Source organism: Patella vulgata, chromosome 2, assembly GCF_932274485.2.
Source record: "Patella vulgata chromosome 2, xgPatVulg1.2, whole genome shotgun sequence".
Taxonomy (NCBI): domain Eukaryota; kingdom Metazoa; phylum Mollusca; class Gastropoda; family Patellidae; genus Patella; species Patella vulgata.
This window is the reverse complement of record NC_065880.2, coordinates 30502193-30521893: the sequence shown is the minus strand read 5'-3', so window position 1 is coordinate 30521893 and position 19701 is coordinate 30502193. Positions and strand designations below refer to the sequence as shown.

The 19701-nt window shown below is 33.0% G+C and overlaps 7 non-coding genes across 7 annotated transcripts; all 7 read right to left on the bottom strand.

The window, feature by feature from the left end:
* Nucleotides 1-368: 368 nt before the first annotated feature.
* On the bottom strand, nucleotides 369-450 carry Trnas-cga (transfer RNA serine (anticodon CGA)). The gene has a single exon. It is a non-coding gene; the product is annotated as a tRNA-Ser (tRNA).
* Nucleotides 451-2915: 2465 nt separating this feature from the next.
* Nucleotides 2916-2997, bottom strand: Trnas-cga (transfer RNA serine (anticodon CGA)). Its single transcript has one exon. It is a non-coding gene; the product is annotated as a tRNA-Ser (tRNA).
* Nucleotides 2998-5792: 2795 nt separating this feature from the next.
* On the bottom strand, nucleotides 5793-5874 carry Trnas-cga (transfer RNA serine (anticodon CGA)). Its single transcript has one exon. It is a non-coding gene; the product is annotated as a tRNA-Ser (tRNA).
* A 2769-nt stretch (nucleotides 5875-8643) lies between these two features.
* Trnas-cga (transfer RNA serine (anticodon CGA)) lies at nucleotides 8644-8725 on the bottom strand. Its single transcript has one exon. It is a non-coding gene; the product is annotated as a tRNA-Ser (tRNA).
* A 2852-nt stretch (nucleotides 8726-11577) lies between these two features.
* Nucleotides 11578-11659, bottom strand: Trnas-cga (transfer RNA serine (anticodon CGA)). The gene has a single exon. It is a non-coding gene; the product is annotated as a tRNA-Ser (tRNA).
* Nucleotides 11660-14428: 2769 nt separating this feature from the next.
* Trnas-cga (transfer RNA serine (anticodon CGA)) lies at nucleotides 14429-14510 on the bottom strand. The gene has a single exon. It is a non-coding gene; the product is annotated as a tRNA-Ser (tRNA).
* Nucleotides 14511-17362: 2852 nt separating this feature from the next.
* On the bottom strand, nucleotides 17363-17444 carry Trnas-cga (transfer RNA serine (anticodon CGA)). The gene has a single exon. It is a non-coding gene; the product is annotated as a tRNA-Ser (tRNA).
* Between the last annotated feature and the right edge of the window lie 2257 nt (nucleotides 17445-19701).

Genomic DNA, 19701 nt, shown 5'->3' with positions numbered 1-19701 from the left:
ACCTAAACAAAAACTTATTTAATTTACGGGATAGAAAGATCCGTAAAAGGATTATAATAATCTATAATTTTTCTGTTAAATTTGTTGTTTGGCTGATCTTTAAAAATGATCATTTGATTAATAAAACGTTATAGACATGTTAATATAGTGTTCTGGGATGTGTTTGTGTCCATTTGGTATCTGAACACCCAAGGTTCCGTAAAAGGTTATAATAATCTATAATTTTCCTGTTAAATTTGTTGATTGGCTGATCTTTAAAATTGATCATTTTAATATAGTGTTCTGGGATGTGTTTGTGTCCATTTGGTATCTGAACACCCAAGGTGATGCGTTATGTTAACCTACCTGCCCAATTTTAAAATATTCGACGCTGCGAGCAGGATTCGAACCTGCGCGGGTAGAACCCATTGGATTTCGAGTCCAACGCCTTAACCACTCGGCCATCACAGCGACAAATGATGAAAAGAAAATCCTAATAGAATTCGAACATAAGAACAAATTTAACGGCCTACGTTTTTACTTTTCAAGTTGAATGTCTTGACTTGAAGAGGAAATGGAATGAATTGACCGGAATCAGTTAGTGACCTAGTTCTTTGTGCACTGAGCCACCGCAGCTCCCGTCTTGAAGACGACTAAGGCATATTAAATTTAACGGCCTACGTTTCTGAACGCCAATGTAGTGTCGTGTAACTGTCAAGGGTTCCTTCCCATACATGTGTATCCGGGACCCCCGAACGATAAACAAATGAATATAAATATTTTTGGTGTTATCTGGCTTTTATTTTGAAAAATCATAGGTTTGTAACAGGAAAAATCAAATAACAACTAATAAAACAAATACGATGATAACAGAAATATAAATTAATTATACAGCCCATTTGATCAAATTTTACGATCCTCGCTGTAGTTCACAGAATTCCATACTAAAATTGTCAAACGGTGGTTCAGATCCGGTTGCCTCTGTAAAACTTTCTTGGTTCGTGTTCGAAGGAGGACTGTTTGTTTCACCCTGAAGATCGCTAATAATACCGTTTACGCAGTCTTGAACTTGCACCCACTTCAATCTTCTGTACATGTCGAAGGTGTCACGTAACCCCTGTACCACACGTTTCCTAAGGATCAGTTGATAACCGCCGCTGATATAGCCTTCATCGCTTCTGGAAGAAATCTTGAAATTAAGTGACTGCAACAGTTCATCTGCAAAGATAAATTAGATAAAAGATGGTAATGAAAAGAATAACCAATTAGAATATAATTATGTTAACCCGTTCAGATATTGCCAGATATCAATAGATTAATCAATATATAGACATACCTAATTGTTGAAGATTTTGCACACTGTGATCGTGCACTTTCAAAAGCGATCGTAGTTTAATTGCCGCCGTCAAACTATCCATTCTGAACAACAGTCGTATTGCAAATAACGAGACTAAGACCGATTAAAGAACAGAAGTGTTTAATGCTCAGTACTTTCTCTACTGGTTATATATAGTGTAGTTAGTTTTCTGAATTTACTCACAAATCAAAAGTAATGATAAGGTTTTACTTTAATGGTAGCCGATGCTCTTCCCTGTGTAAACATCTAGGATGGTCATTACTTTGATCATTATTGATTGATTGGTAATGATATTTCGACCTCACGGCGATCTACGTCTTTGATCTCGAATGATTAAATGATGACGCGTTTATTTCTTTGATGTTACAAACGAAGCCATTTGTACATGATCGACTTTAACCAAAGCCATTTGCATATGATTGATTGATTGATTGCTAATGCCTTCCTTCTTTGATATTTTGACCACACCGCGATATTCGTCTTTGATCCCCAATGATTAAATGACGACGCGTTTATTTTTTTGACGTTACAAACGAAGCCATTTGTATATGATGGACGTTATAACAGAAACCATTTGCATATGATCGACGTTATAACAGAAACCATTTGCATATGATTATTATTGATTGATTGCTATATGCCTTCCTTCTTTGAGATTTCGACCTCACAGCGATATTCGTTTTGTATCTTGATAAAATGATAACGCGTTTATTTCGTTTATTGCACAAGGATTGGTCAATTCATTCGGAAAGTGTTCGATCATAGACCTTTGGTAGATATTTTGAATACGTTTTGTTCAATATTTCTCGTTTACACATTTCTTACTTTGTAAGCTAATCATAGCCTTTTGTTTAAAGAATCTCAATTTCAACAAATAAGCATTTAAACAAAAACTTATTTAATTTACAGGGTAGAAAAATCTTATAATTTTTCTGTTAAATTTGTTGATTGGCTGATCTTTAAAAATGATAATTTGATTAATAAAGGGGAAGAACGGTTTGACTTTTGAACCAATAATTAATTAATCCTTGATTGCACAAGGACTGTTCAATTCATTCGGAAAGTGTGCGATCATAGACTTAGATATTTTGAATATGATTTGTTCAATATTTCTCGTTTACTCGTTTCTTACTTTGTAAGCTAATCATAGCCTTTTGTTTAAAGAATCTCAATTTCAGCAAATACGCACCTAAACAAAAACTTATTTAATTTACGGGATAGAAAGATCCGCAAAAGGATTATAATAATCTATAATTTTTCTGTTAAATTTGTTGTTTGGCTGATCTTTAAAAATGATCATTTGATTAATAAAACGTTATAGACATGTTAATATAGTGTTCTGGGATGTGTTTGTGTCCATTTGGTATCTGAACACCCAAGGTTCCGTAAAAGGTTATAATAATCTATAATTTTCCTGTTAAATTTGTTGATTGGCTGATCTTTAAAATTGATCATTTGATTAATAAATGTTATAGACATGTTAATATAGTGTTCTGGGATGTGTTTGTGTCCATTTGGTATCTGAACACCCAAGGTGATGCGTTATGTTAACCTACCTGCCCAATTTTAAAATATTCGACGCTGCGAGCAGGATTCGAACCTGCGCGGGTAGAACCCATTGGATTTCGAGTCCAACGCCTTAACCACTCGGCCATCACAGCGACAAATGATGAAAAGAAAATCCTAATAGAATTCGAACATAAGAACAAATTTAACGACCTACGTTTCTAAAGACGACGGGCATACGCCAATGTAGTGTCGTGTAACTGTCAAGGGTTCCTTCCCATACATGTGTATCCGGGACCTCCGAACGATAAACAAATGAATATAAATATTTTTGGTGTTATCTGGCTTTTATTTTGAAAAATCATAGGTTTGTAACGATAAAATCAAATAACAACTAATAAAACAAATACGATGATAACAGAAATATAAATTAATTATACAGCCCATTTGATCAAATTTTACGATCCTCGCTGTAGTTCACAGAATTCCATACTAAAATTGTCAAACGGTGGTTTGTTTCACCCTGAAGATCGCTAATAATACCGTTTACGCAGTCTTGAACTTGCACCCACTTCAATCTTCTGTACATGTCGAAGGTGTCACGTAACCCCTGTACCACACGTTTCCTAAGGATCAGTTGATAACCGCCGCTGATATAGCCTTCATCGCTTCTGGAAGAAATCTTGAAATTAAGTGACTGCAACAGTTCATCTGCAAAGATAAATTAGATAAAAGATGGTAATGAAAAGGATAACCAATTGAATATAATTATGTTAACCCGTTCAGATATTGCCAGATATCAATAGATTAATCAATATATGGACATACCTAATTGTTGAAGATTTTGCACACTGTGATCGTGCACTTTCAAAAGCGATCGTAGTTTTATTGCCGCCGTCAAACTATCCATTCTGAACAACAGTCGTATTGCAAATAACGAGACTAAGACCGATTAAAGAACAGAAGTGTTTAATGCTCAGTACTATCTCTACTGGTTATATATAGTGTAGTTAGTTTTCTGAATTTACTCACAAATCAAAAGTAATGATAAGGTTTTACTTTAATGGTTGCCGATGCTCTTCCCTGTGTAAACATCTAGGATGGTCATTACTTTGATCATTATTGATTGATTGCTAATGATATTTCGAACTCACGGCGATCTACGTCTTTGATCTCGAATGATTAAATGATGACGCGTTTATTTCTTTGATGTTACAAACGAAGCCATTTGTACATGATCGACTTTAACCAAATCCATTTGCATATGATTGATTGATTGATTGCTAATGCCTTCCTTCTTTGATATTTTGACCACACCGCGATATTCGTCTTTGATCCCCAATGATTAAATGACGACGCGTTTATTTTTTTGACGTTACAAACGAAGCCATTTGTATATGATGGACGTTATAACAGAAACCATTTGCATATGATCGACGTTATAACAGAAACCATTTGCATATGATTATTATTGATTGATTGCTATATGCCTTCCTTCTTTGAGATTTCGACCTCACAGCGATATTCGTCTTGTATCTTGATAAAATGATAACGCGTTTATTTCGTTTATTGCACAAGGATTGGTCAATTCATTCGGAAAGTGTTCGATCATAGACCTTTGGTAGATATTTTGAATACGTTTTGTTCAATATTTCTCGTTTACACATTTCTTACTTTGTAAGCTAATCATAGCCTTTTGTTTAAAGAATCTCAATTTCAACAAATAAGCATTTAAACAAAAACTTATTTAATTTACAGGGTAGAAAAATCTTATAATTTTTCTGTTAAATTTGTTGATTGGCTGATCTTTAAAAATGATAATTTGATTAATAAAGGGGAAGAACGGTTTGACTTTTGAACCAATAATTAATTAATTCTTGATTGCACAAGGACTGTTCAATTCATTCGGAAAGTGTGCGATCATAGACTTAGATATTTTGAATATGATTTGTTCAATATTTCTCGTTTACTCGTTTCTTACTTTGTAAGCTAATCATAGCCTTTTGTTTAAAGAATCTCAATTTCAGCAAATACGCACCTAAACAAAAACTTATTTAATTTACGGGATAGAAAGATCCGTAAAAGGATTATAATAATCTATAATTTTTCTGTTAAATTTGTTGTTTGGCTGATCTTTAAAAATGATCATTTGATTAATAAAACGTTATAGACATGTTAATATAGTGTTCTGGGATGTGTTTGTGTCCATTTGGTATCTGAACACCCAAGGTTCCGTAAAAGGTTATAATAATCTATAATTTTCCTGTTAAATTTGTTGATTGGCTGATCTTTAAAATTGATCATTTGATTAATAAATGTTATAGACATGTTAATATAGTGTTCTGGGATGTGTTTGTGTCCATTTGGTATCTCTAACACCTAAGGTTCCATAAAAGGTTATAATAATCTATAATTTTCCTGTTAAATTTGTTGATTGGCTGATCTTTAAAAATGATCATTTGATAAATAAAACGTTATAAACATGTTAATATAGTGTTCTGGGATGTGTTTGTGTTCATTTGGTATCTGAACACCCAAGGTTCCGTAAAGGGTTATTATAATCTATAATTTTCCTGTTAAATTTGTTGATTGGCTGATCCGTAAAAGGATTATAATAATCTATAATTTTTCTGTTAAATTTGTTGTTTGGCTGATCTTTAAAAATGATCATTTGATTAATAAAAGGTTATAAACATGTTAATATAGTGTTCTGGGATGTGTTTGTGTCCATTTGGTATCTGAACACCCAAGGTTCCGTAAAAGCTTATAATAATCTACAATTTTCCTGTTAAATTTGTTGATTGGCTGATCTTTAAAATTGATCATTTGATTAATAAATGTTATAGACATGTTAATATAGTGTTCTGGGATGTGTTTGTGTCCATTTGGTATCTGAACACCCAAGGTGATGCGTTATGTTAACCTACCTGCCCAATTTTAAAATATTCGACGCTGCGAGCAGGATTCGAACCTGCGCGGGTAGAACCCATTGGATTTCGAGTCCAACGCCTTAACCACTCGGCCATCACAGCGACAAATGATGAAAAGAAAATCCTAATAGAATTCGAACATAAGAACAAATTTAACGGCCTACGTTTCTAAAGACGACGGGCATACGCCAATGTAGTGTCGTGTAACTGTCAAGGGTTCCTTCCCATACATGTGTATCCGGGACCTCCGAACGATATAAATATTTTTGGTATTATATGGCTTTTATTTTGAAAAATCATAGGTTTGTAACAGGAAAAATCAAATAACAACTAATAAAACAAATACGATGATAACAGAAATATACATTAATTATACAGCCCATTTGATCAAATTTTACGATCCTCGCTGTAGTTCACAGAATTCCATACTAAAATTGTCAAACGGTGGTTCAGATCCGGTTGCCTCTGTAAAACTTTCTTGGTTCGTGTTCGAAGGAGGACTGTTTGTTTCACCCTGAAGATCGCTAATAATACAGTTTACGCAGTCTTGAACTTGCACCCACTTCAATCTTCTGTACATGTCGAAGGTGTCACGTAACCCCTGTACCACATGTTTCCTAAGGATCAGTTGATAACCGCCGCTGATATAGCCTTCATCGCTTCTGGAAGAAATCTTGAAATTAAGTGACTGCAACAGTTCATCTGCAAAGATAAATTAGATAAAAGATGGTAATGAAAAGAATAACCAATTAGAATATAATTATGTTAACCCGTTCAGATATTGCCAGATATCAATAGATTAATCAATATATGGACATACCTAATTGTTGAAGATTTTGCACACTGTGATCGTGCACTTTCAAAAGCGATCGTAGTTTAATTGCCGCCGTCAAACTATCCATTCTGAACAACAGTCGTATTGCAAATAACGAGACTAAGACCGATTAAAGAACAGAAGTGTTTAATGCTCAGTACTTTCTCTACTGGTTATATATAGTGTAGTTAGTTTTCTGAATTTACTCACAAATCAAAAGTAATGATAAGGTTTTACTTTAATGGTAGCCGATGCTCTTCCCTGAGTAAACATCTAGGATGGTCATTACTTTGATCATTATTGATTGATTGCTAATGATATTTCGAACTCACGGCGATCTACGTCTTTGATCTCGAATGTTTAAATGATGACCCGTTTATTTCTTTGATGTTACAAACGAAGCCATTTGTACATGATCGACTTTAACCAAAGCCATTTCCATATGATTGATTGATTGATTGCTAATGCCTTCCTTCTTTGATATTTTGACCACACCGCGATATTCGTCTTTGATCCCCAATGATTAAATGATGACGCGTTTATTTCTTTGATGTTACAAACGAAGCCATTTGTATATGATCGACGTTATAACAGAAACCATTTGCATATGATCGACGTTATAACAGAAACCATTTGCATATGATTATTATTGATTGATTGCTATATGCCTTCCTTCTTGATAAAATGATAACGCGTTTATTTCGTTCAAGTTACAGACCAAACCATTTGTATGTTTAAGAACGGTTTGACTTTTGAACCAATAATTAATTAATCCTTGATTGCACAAGGATTGGTCAATTCATTCGGAAAGTGTTCGATCATAGGCATTGGTAGATATTTTGAATACCTTTTGTTCAATATTTCTCGTTTACACATTTCTTACTTTGTAAGCTAATCATAGCCTTTTGTTTAAAGAATCTCAATTTCAGCAAATAAGCATTTAAACAAAAACTTATTTAATTTACAGGGTAGAAAAATCTTATAATTTTTCTGTTAAATTTGTTGATTGGCTGATCTTTAAAATTGATAATTTGATTAATAAAACGTTAAGAACGGTTTGACTTTTGAACCAATAATTGATTAATCCTTGATTGCACAAGGATTGGTCAATTCATTCGGAAAGTGTGCGATCATAGACTTAGATATTTTGAATATGATTTGTTCAATATTTCTCGTTTACTTGTTTCTTACTTTGTAAGCTAATCATAGCCTTTTGTTTAAAGAATTTCAATTTCAGCAAATACGCACCTAAACAAAAACTTATTTAATTTACGGGATAGAAAGATCCGCAAAAGGATTATAATAATCTATAATTTTTCTGTTTAATTTGTTGTTTGGCTGATCTTTAAAAATGATCATTTGATAAATAAAACGTTATAAACATGTTAATATAGTGTTCTGGGATGTGTTTGTATTCATTTGGTATCTGAACACCCAAGGTTCCGTAAAAGGTTATAATAATCTATAATTTTCCTGTTAAATTTGTTGATTGGCTGATCTTTAAAAATGATCATTTGATTAATAAATATTATAGACATGTTAATATAGTGTTCTGGGATGTGTTTGTGTCCATTTGGTATCTGAACACCCAAGGTTCAGTAAAAGGTTATAATAAATGTTATAGACATGTTAATATAGTGTTCTGGGATGTGTTTGTGTCCATTTGGTATCTCTAACCGTAAAAGGTTATAATAATCTATAATTTTCCTGTTAAATTTGTTGATTGGCTGATCTTTAAAAATGATCATTTGATTAATAAATGTTATAGACATGTTAATATAGTGTTCTGGGATGTGTTTGTGTCCATTTGGTATCTGACACCCAACGACAAATGAAGAATAGAAAATCCTAATAGAATTCGAACAAAAAGTTATAATAATCTATAATTTTTCTGTTAAATTTGTTGATTCGTCGATTTTTAAAAATGATCATCTGATTAATAAAACGTTATAGACATGTTAATATAGTGTTCTGGGGTGTGTTTGTATCCATTTGGTATCTGAACACCCAAGGTGATGCATTATGTTAACCTACCTGCCAAGTGTTAAAATATTCGACGCTGCGAGCAGGATTCAAACCTGCGCGGGTAGAACCCATTGGATTTCGAGTCCAACGCCTTAACATCTCGGCCATCACAGCGACAAATGACCTAAAGAAAATCCTAATAGAATTCGAACATCATACAAATTTAACGGCCTACGTTTCTAAAGACGACGGCCATACAACAATGTAGTGTCGTGTAACTGTCAAGGGTTCCTTCCCATACATGCGTATCCGGGAGATCCGAACGATAAACAAATGAATATAAATATTTTTGGTATTATATGGCTTTTATTTTGAAAAATCATAGGTTTGTAACAGGAAAAATCAAATAACAACTAATAAAACAAATACGATGATAACAGAAATATAAATTAATTATACAGCCCATTTGATCAAATTTTACGATCCTCGCTGTAGTTCACAGAATTCCATACTAAAATTGTCAAACGGTGGTTCAGATCCGGTTGCCTCTGTAAAACTTTCTTGGTTCGTGTTCGAAGGAGGACTGTTTGTTTCACCCTGAAGATCGCTAATAATACCGTTTACGCAGTCTTGAACTTGCACCCACTTCAATCTTCTGTACATGTCGAAGGTGTCACGTAACCCCTGTACCACACGTTTCCTAAGGATCAGTTGATAACCGCCGCTGATATAGCCTTCATCGCTTCTGGAAGAAATCTTGAAATTAAGTGACTGCAACAGTTCATCTGCAAAGATAAATTAGATAAAAGATGGTAATGAAAAGAATAACCAATTAGAATATAATTATGTTAACCCGTTCAGATATTGCCAGATATCAATAGATTAATCAATATATAGACATACCTAATTGTTGAAGATTTTGCACACTGTGATCGTGCACTTTCAAAAGCGATCGTAGTTTAATTGCCGCCGTCAAACTATCCATTCTGAACAACAGTCGTATTGCAAATAACGAGACTAAGACCGATTAAAGAACAGAAGTGTTTAATGCTCAGTACTTTCTCTACTGGTTATATATAGTGTAGTTAGTTTTCTGAATTTACTCACAAATCAAAAGTAATGATAAGGTTTTACTTTAATGGTAGCCGGTGCTCTTCCCTGTGTAAACATCTAGGATGGTCATTACTTTGATCATTATTGATTGATTGGTAATGATATTTCGACCTCACGGCGATCTACGTCTTTGATCTCGAATGATTAAATGATGACGCGTTTTTTTCTTTGATGTTACAAACGAAGCCATTTGTACATGATCGACTTTAACTAAAGCCATTAGCATATGATTGATTGATTGATTGCTAATGCCTTCCTTCTTTGATATTTTGACCACACCGCGATATTCGTCTTTGATCCCCAATGATTAAATGACGACGCGTTTATTTTTTTGACGTTACAAACGAAGCCATTTGTATATGATGGACGTTATAACAGAAACCATTTGCATATGATCGACGTTATAACAGAAACCATTTGCATATGATTATTATTGATTGATTGCTATATGCCTTCCTTCTTTGAGATTTCGACCTCACAGCGATATTCGTCTTGTATCTCGATAAAATGATAACGCGTTTATTTCGTTTATTGCACAAGGATTGGTCAATTCATTCGGAAAGTGTTCGATCATAGACCTTTGGTATATATTTTGAATACGTTTTGTTCAATATTTCTCGTTTACACATTTCTTACTTTGTAAGCTAATCATAGCCTTTTGTTTAAAGAATCTCAATTTCAACAAATAAGCATTTAAACAAAAACTTATTTAATTTACAGGGTAGAAAAATCTTATAATTTTTCTGTTAAATTTGTTGATTGGCTGATCTTTAAAATTGATAATTTGATTAATAAAACGTTAAGAACGGTTTGACTTTTGAACCAATAATTGATTAATCCTTGATTGCACAAGGACTGTTCAATTCATTCGGAAAGTGTGCGATCATAGACTTAGATATTTTGAATATGATTTGTTCAATATTTCTCGTTTACTCGTTTCTTACTTTGTAAGCTAATCATAGCCTTTTGTTTAAAGAATCTCAATTTCAGCAAATACGCACCTAAACAAAAACTTATTTAATTTACGGGATAGAAAGATCCGTAAAAGGATTATAATAATCTATAATTTTTCTGTTAAATTTGTTGTTTGGCTGATCTTTAAAAATAATCATTTGATTAATAAAACGTTATAGACATGTTAATATAGTGTTCTGGGATGTGTTTGTGTCCATTTGGTATCTGAACACCCAAGGTTCCGTAAAAGGTTATAATAATCTATAATTTTCCTGTTAAATTTGTTGATTGGCTGATCTTTAAAATTGATCATTTGATTAATAAATGTTATAGACATGTTAATATAGTGTTCTGGGATGTGTTTGTGTCCATTTGGTATCTCTAACACCTAAGGTTCCGTAAAAGGTTATAATAATCTATAATTTTCCTGTTAAATTTGTTGATTGGCTGATCTTTAAAAATGATCATTTGATAAATAAAACGTTATAAACATGTTAATATAGTGTTCTGGGATGTGTTTGTGTTCATTTGGTATCTGAACACCCAAGGTTCCGTAAAGGGTTATTATAATCTATAATTTTCCTGTTAAATTTGTTGATTGGCTGATCCGTAAAAGGATTATAATAATCTATAATTTTTCTGTTAAATTTGTTGTTTGGCTGATCTTTAAAAATGATCATTTGATTAATAAAAGGTTATAAACATGTTAATATAGTGTTCTGGGATGTGTTTGTGTCCATTTGGTATCTGAACACCCAAGGTTCCGTAAAAGCTTATAATAATCTACAATTTTCCTGTTAAATTTGTTGATTGGCTGATCTTTAAAATTGATCATTTGATTAATAAATGTTATAGACATGTTAATATAGTGTTCTGGGATGTGTTTGTGTCCATTTGGTATCTGAACACCCAAGGTGATGCGTTATGTTAACCTACCTGCCCAATTTTAAAATATTCGACGCTGCGAGCAGGATTCGAACCTGCGCGGGTAGAACCCATTGGATTTCGAGTCCAACGCCTTAACCACTCGGCCATCACAGCGACAAATGATGAAAAGAAAATCCTAATAGAATTCGAACATAAGAACAAATTTAACGGCCTACGTTTCTTAAGACGACGGGCATACGCCAATGTAGTGTCGTGTAACTGTCAAGGGTTCCTTCCCATACATGTGTATCCGGGACCTCCGAACGATATAAATATTTTTGGTATTATATGGCTTTTATTTTGAAAAATCATAGGTTTGTAACAGGAAAAATCAAATAACAACTAATAAAACAAATACGATGATAACAGAAATATACATTAATTATACAGCCCATTTGATCAAATTTTACGATCCTCGCTGTAGTTCACAGAATTCCATACTAAAATTGTCAAACGGTGGTTCAGATCCGGTTGCCTCTGTAAAACTTTCTTGGTTCGTGTTCGAAGGAGGACTGTTTGTTTCACCCTGAAGATCGCTAATAATACAGTTTACGCAGTCTTGAACTTGCACCCACTTCAATCTTCTGTACATGTCGAAGGTGTCACGTAACCCCTGTACCACATGTTTCCTAAGGATCAGTTGATAACCGCCGCTGATATAGCCTTCATCGCTTCTGGAAGAAATCTTGAAATTAAGTGACTGCAACAGTTCATCTGCAAAGATAAATTAGATAAAAGATGGTAATGAAAAGAATAACCAATTAGAATATAATTATGTTAACCCGTTCAGATATTGCCAGATATCAATAGATTAATCAATATATGGACATACCTAATTGTTGAAGATTTTGCACACTGTGATCGTGCACTTTCAAAAGCGATCGTAGTTTAATTGCCGCCGTCAAACTATCCATTCTGAACAACAGTCGTATTGCAAATAACGAGACTAAGACCGATTAAAGAACAGAAGTGTTTAATGCTCAGTACTTTCTCTACTGGTTATATATAGTGTAGTTAGTTTTCTGAATTTACTCACAAATCAAAAGTAATGATAAGGTTTTACTTTAATGGTAGCCGATGCTCTTCCCTGAGTAAACATCTAGGATGGTCATTACTTTGATCATTATTGATTGATTGCTAATGATATTTCGAACTCACGGCGATCTACGTCTTTGATCTCGAATGTTTAAATGATGACCCGTTTATTTCTTTGATGTTACAAACGAAGCCATTTGTACATGATCGACTTTAACCAAAGCCATTTCCATATGATTGATTGATTGATTGCTAATGCCTTCCTTCTTTGATATTTTGACCACACCGCGATATTCGTCTTTGATCCCCAATGATTAAATGATGACGCGTTGATTTCTTTGATGTTACAAACGAAGCCATTTGTATATGATCGACGTTATAACAGAAACCATTTGCATATGATCGACGTTATAACAGAAACCATTTGCATATGATTATTATTGATTGATTGCTATATGCCTTCCTTCTTGATAAAATGATAACGCGTTTATTTCGTTCAAGTTACAGACCAAACCATTTGTATGTTTAAGAACGGTTTGACTTTTGAACCAATAATTAATTAATCCTTGATTGCACAAGGATTGGTCAATTCATTCGGAAAGTGTTCGATCATAGGCATTGGTAGATATTTTGAATACCTTTTGTTCAATATTTCTCGTTTACACATTTCTTACTTTGTAAGCTAATCATAGCCTTTTGTTTAAAGAATCTCAATTTCAGCAAATAAGCATTTAAACAAAAACTTATTTAATTTACAGGGTAGAAAAATCTTATAATTTTTCTGTTAAATTTGTTGATTGGCTGATCTTTAAAATTGATAATTTGATTAATAAAACGTTAAGAACGGTTTGACTTTTGAACCAATAATTGATTAATCCTTGATTGCACAAGGATTGGTCAATTCATTCGGAAAGTGTGCGATCATAGACTTAGATATTTTGAATATGATTTGTTCAATATTTCTCGTTTACTTGTTTCTTACTTTGTAAGCTAATCATAGCCTTTTGTTTAAAGAATTTCAATTTCAGCAAATACGCACCTAAACAAAAACTTATTTAATTTACGGGATAGAAAGATCCGCAAAAGGATTATAATAATCTATAATTTTTCTGTTTAATTTGTTGTTTGGCTGATCTTTAAAAATGATCATTTGATAAATAAAACGTTATAAACATGTTAATATAGTGTTCTGGGATGTGTTTGTATTCATTTGGTATCTGAACACCCAAGGTTCCGTAAAAGGTTATAATAATCTATAATTTTCCTGTTAAATTTGTTGATTGGCTGATCTTTAAAAATGATCATTTGATTAATAAATATTATAGACATGTTAATATAGTGTTCTGGGATGTGTTTGTGTCCATTTGGTATCTGAACACCCAAGGTTCAGTAAAAGGTTATAATAAATGTTATAGACATGTTAATATAGTGTTCTGGGATGTGTTTGTGTCCATTTGGTATCTCTAACCGTAAAAGGTTATAATAATCTATAATTTTCCTGTTAAATTTGTTGATTGGCTGATCTTTAAAAATGATCATTTGATTAATAAATGTTATAGACATGTTAATATAGTGTTCTGGGATGTGTTTGTGTCCATTTGGTATCTGACACCCAACGACAAATGAAGAATAGAAAATCCTAATAGAATTCGAACAAAAAGTTATAATAATCTATAATTTTTCTGTTAAATTTGTTGATTCGTCGATTTTTAAAAATGATCATCTGATTAATAAAACGTTATAGACATGTTAATATAGTGTTCTGGGGTGTGTTTGTATCCATTTGGTATCTGAACACCCAAGGTGATGCATTATGTTAACCTACCTGCCAAGTGTTAAAATATTCGACGCTGCGAGCAGGATTCAAACCTGCGCGGGTAGAACCCATTGGATTTCGAGTCCAACGCCTTAACATCTCGGCCATCACAGCGACAAATGACCTAAAGAAAATCCTAATAGAATTCGAACATCATACAAATTTAACGGCCTACGTTTCTAAAGACGACGGCCATACAACAATGTAGTGTCGTGTAACTGTCAAGGGTTCCTTCCCATACATGCGTATCCGGGAGATCCGAACGATAAACAAATGAATATAAATATTTTTGGTATTATATGGCTTTTATTTTGAAAAATCATAGGTTTGTAACAGGAAAAATCAAATAACAACTAATAAAACAAATACGATGATAACAGAAATATAAATTAATTATACAGCCCATTTGATCAAATTTTACGATCCTCGCTGTAGTTCACAGAATTCCATACTAAAATTGTCAAACGGTGGTTCAGATCCGGTTGCCTCTGTAAAACTTTCTTGGTTCGTGTTCGAAGGAGGACTGTTTGTTTCACCCTGAAGATCGCTAATAATACCGTTTACGCAGTCTTGAACTTGCACCCACTTCAATCTTCTGTACATGTCGAAGGTGTCACGTAACCCCTGTACCACACGTTTCCTAAGGATCAGTTGATAACCGCCGCTGATATAGCCTTCATCGCTTCTGGAAGAAATCTTGAAATTAAGTGACTGCAACAGTTCATCTGCAAAGATAAATTAGATAAAAGATGGTAATGAAAAGAATAACCAATTAGAATATAATTATGTTAACCCGTTCAGATATTGCCAGATATCAATAGATTAATCAATATATAGACATACCTAATTGTTGAAGATTTTGCACACTGTGATCGTGCACTTTCAAAAGCGATCGTAGTTTAATTGCCGCCGTCAAACTATCCATTCTGAACAACAGTCGTATTGCAAATAACGAGACTAAGACCGATTAAAGAACAGAAGTGTTTAATGCTCAGTACTTTCTCTACTGGTTATATATAGTGTAGTTAGTTTTCTGAATTTACTCACAAATCAAAAGTAATGATAAGGTTTTACTTTAATGGTAGCCGGTGCTCTTCCCTGTGTAAACATCTAGGATGGTCATTACTTTGATCATTATTGATTGATTGGTAATGATATTTCGACCTCACGGCGATCTACGTCTTTGATCTCGAATGATTAAATGATGACGCGTTTTTTTCTTTGATGTTACAAACGAAGCCATTTGTACATGATCGACTTTAACTAAAGCCATTAGCATATGATTGATTGATTGATTGCTAATGCCTTCCTTCTTTGATATTTTGACCACACCGCGATATTCGTCTTTGATCCCCAATGATTAAATGACGACGCGTTTATTTTTTTGACGTTACAAACGAAGCCATTTGTATATGATGGACGTTATAACAGAAACCATTTGCATATGATCGACGTTATAACAGAAACCATTTGCATATGATTATTATTGATTGATTGCTATATGCCTTCCTTCTTTGAGATTTCGACCTCACAGCGATATTCGTCTTGTATCTCGATAAAATGATAACGCGTTTATTTCGTTTATTGCACAAGGATTGGTCAATTCATTCGGAAAGTGTTCGATCATAGACCTTTGGTATATATTTTGAATACGTTTTGTTCAATATTTCTCGTTTACACATTTCTTACTTTGTAAGCTAATCATAGCCTTTTGTTTAAAGAATCTCAATTTCAACAAATAAGCATTTAAACAAAAACTTATTTAATTTACAGGGTAGAAAAATCTTATAATTTTTCTGTTAAATTTGTTGATTGGCTGATCTTTAAAATTGATAATTTGATTAATAAAACGTTAAGAACGGTTTGACTTTTGAACCAATAATTGATTAATCCTTGATTGCACAAGGACTGTTCAATTCATTCGGAAAGTGTGCGATCATAGACTTAGATATTTTGAATATGATTTGTTCAATATTTCTCGTTTACTCGTTTCTTACTTTGTAAGCTAATCATAGCCTTTTGTTTAAAGAATCTCAATTTCAGCAAATACGCACCTAAACAAAAACTTATTTAATTTACGGGATAGAAAGATCCGTAAAAGGATTATAATAATCTATAATTTTTCTGTTAAATTTGTTGTTTGGCTGATCTTTAAAAATGATCATTTGATTAATAAAACGTTATAGACATGTTAATATAGTGTTCTGGGATGTGTTTGTGTCCATTTGGTATCTGAACACCCAAGGTTCCGTAAAAGGTTATAATAATCTATAATTTTCCTGTTAAATTTGTTGATTGGCTGATCTTTAAAATTGATCATTTGATTAATAAATGTTATAGACATGTTAATATAGTGTTCTGGGATGTGTTTGTGTCCATTTGGTATCTCTAACACCTAAGGTTCCGTAAAAGGTTATAATAATCTATAATTTTCCTGTTAAATTTGTTGATTGGCTGATCTTTAAAAATGATCATTTGATAAATAAAACGTTATAAACATGTTAATATAGTGTTCTGGGATGTGTTTGTGTTCATTTGGTATCTGAACACCCAAGGTTCCGTAAAGGGTTATTATAATCTATAATTTTCCTGTTAAATTTGTTGATTGGCTGATCCGTAAAAGGATTATAATAATCTATAATTTTTCTGTTAAATTTGTTGTTTGGCTGATCTTTAAAAATGATCATTTGATTAATAAAAGGTTATAAACATGTTAATATAGTGTTCTGGGATGTGTTTGTGTCCATTTGGTATCTGAACACCCAAGGTTCCGTAAAAGCTTATAATAATCTACAATTTTCCTGTTAAATTTGTTGATTGGCTGATCTTTAAAATTGATCATTTGATTAATAAATGTTATAGACATGTTAATATAGTGTTCTGGGATGTGTTTGTGTCCATTTGGTATCTGAACACCCAAGGTGATGCGTTATGTTAACCTACCTGCCCAATTTTAAAATATTCGACGCTGCGAGCAGGATTCGAACCTGCGCGGGTAGAACCCATTGGATTTCGAGTCCAACGCCTTAACCACTCGGCCATCACAGCGACAAATGATGAAAAGAAAATCCTAATAGAATTCGAACATAAGAACAAATTTAACGGCCTACGTTTCTTAAGACGACGGGCATACGCCAATGTAGTGTCGTGTAACTGTCAAGGGTTCCTTCCCATACATGTGTATCCGGGACCTCCGAACGATATAAATATTTTTGGTATTATATGGCTTTTATTTTGAAAAATCATAGGTTTGTAACAGGAAAAATCAAATAACAACTAATAAAACAAATACGATGATAACAGAAATATACATTAATTATACAGCCCATTTGATCAAATTTTACGATCCTCGCTGTAGTTCACAGAATTCCATACTAAAATTGTCAAACGGTGGTTCAGATCCGGTTGCCTCTGTAAAACTTTCTTGGTTCGTGTTCGAAGGAGGACTGTTTGTTTCACCCTGAAGATCGCTAATAATACAGTTTACGCAGTCTTGAACTTGCACCCACTTCAATCTTCTGTACATGTCGAAGGTGTCACGTAACCCCTGTACCACATGTTTCCTAAGGATCAGTTGATAACCGCCGCTGATATAGCCTTCATCGCTTCTGGAAGAAATCTTGAAATTAAGTGACTGCAACAGTTCATCTGCAAAGATAAATTAGATAAAAGATGGTAATGAAAAGAATAACCAATTAGAATATAATTATGTTAACCCGTTCAGATATTGCCAGATATCAATAGATTAATCAATATATGGACATACCTAATTGTTGAAGATTTTGCACACTGTGATCGTGCACTTTCAAAAGCGATCGTAGTTTAATTGCCGCCGTCAAACTATCCATTCTGAACAACAGTCGTATTGCAAATAACGAGACTAAGACCGATTAAAGAACAGAAGTGTTTAATGCTCAGTACTTTCTCTACTGGTTATATATAGTGTAGTTAGTTTTCTGAATTTACTCACAAATCAAAAGTAATGATAAGGTTTTACTTTAATGGTAGCCGATGCTCTTCCCTGAGTAAACATCTAGGATGGTCATTACTTTGATCATTATTGATTGATTGCTAATGATATTTCGAACTCACGGCGATCTACGTCTTTGATCTCGAATGTTTAAATGATGACCCGTTTATTTCTTTGATGTTACAAACGAAGCCATTTGTACATGATCGACTTTAACCAAAGCCATTTCCATATGATTGATTGATTGATTGCTAATGCCTTCCTTCTTTGATATTTTGACCACACCGCGATATTCGTCTTTGATCCCCAATGATTAAATGATGACGCGTTGATTTCTTTGATGTTACAAACGAAGCCATTTGTATATGATCGACGTTATAACAGAAACCATTTGCATATGATCGACGTTATAACAGAAACCATTTGCATATGATTATTATTGATTGATTGCTATATGCCTTCCTTCTTGATAAAATGATAACGCGTTTATTTCGTTCAAGTTACAGACCAAACCATTTGTATGTTTAAGAACGGTTTGACTTTTGAACCAATAATTAATTAATCCTTGATTGCACAAGGATTGGTCAATTCATTCGGAAAGTGTTCGATCATAGGCATTGGTAGATATTTTGAATACCTTTTGTTCAATATTTCTCGTTTACACATTTCTTACTTTGTAAGCTAATCATAGCCTTTTGTTTAAAGAATCTCAATTTCAGCAAATAAGCATTTAAACAAAAACTTATTTAATTTACAGGGTAGAAAAATCTTATAATTTTTCTGTTAAATTTGTTGATTGGCTGATCTTTAAAATTGATAATTTGATTAATAAAACGTTAAGAACGGTTTGACTTTTGAACCAATAATTGATTAATCCTTGATTGCACAAGGATTGGTCAATTCATTCGGAAAGTGTGCGATCATAGACTTAGATATTTTGAATATGATTTGTTCAATATTTCTCGTTTACTTGTTTCTTACTTTGTAAGCTAATCATAGCCTTTTGTTTAAAGAATTTCAATTTCAGCAAATACGCACCTAAACAAAAACTTATTTAATTTACGGGATAGAAAGATCCGCAAAAGGATTATAATAATCTATAATTTTTCTGTTTAATTTGTTGTTTGGCTGATCTTTAAAAATGATCATTTGATAAATAAAACGTTATAAACATGTTAATATAGTGTTCTGGGATGTGTTTGTATTCATTTGGTATCTGAACACCCAAGGTTCCGTAAAAGGTTATAATAATCTATAATTTTCCTGTTAAATTTGTTGATTGGCTGATCTTTAAAAATGATCATTTGATTAATAAATATTATAGACATGTTAATA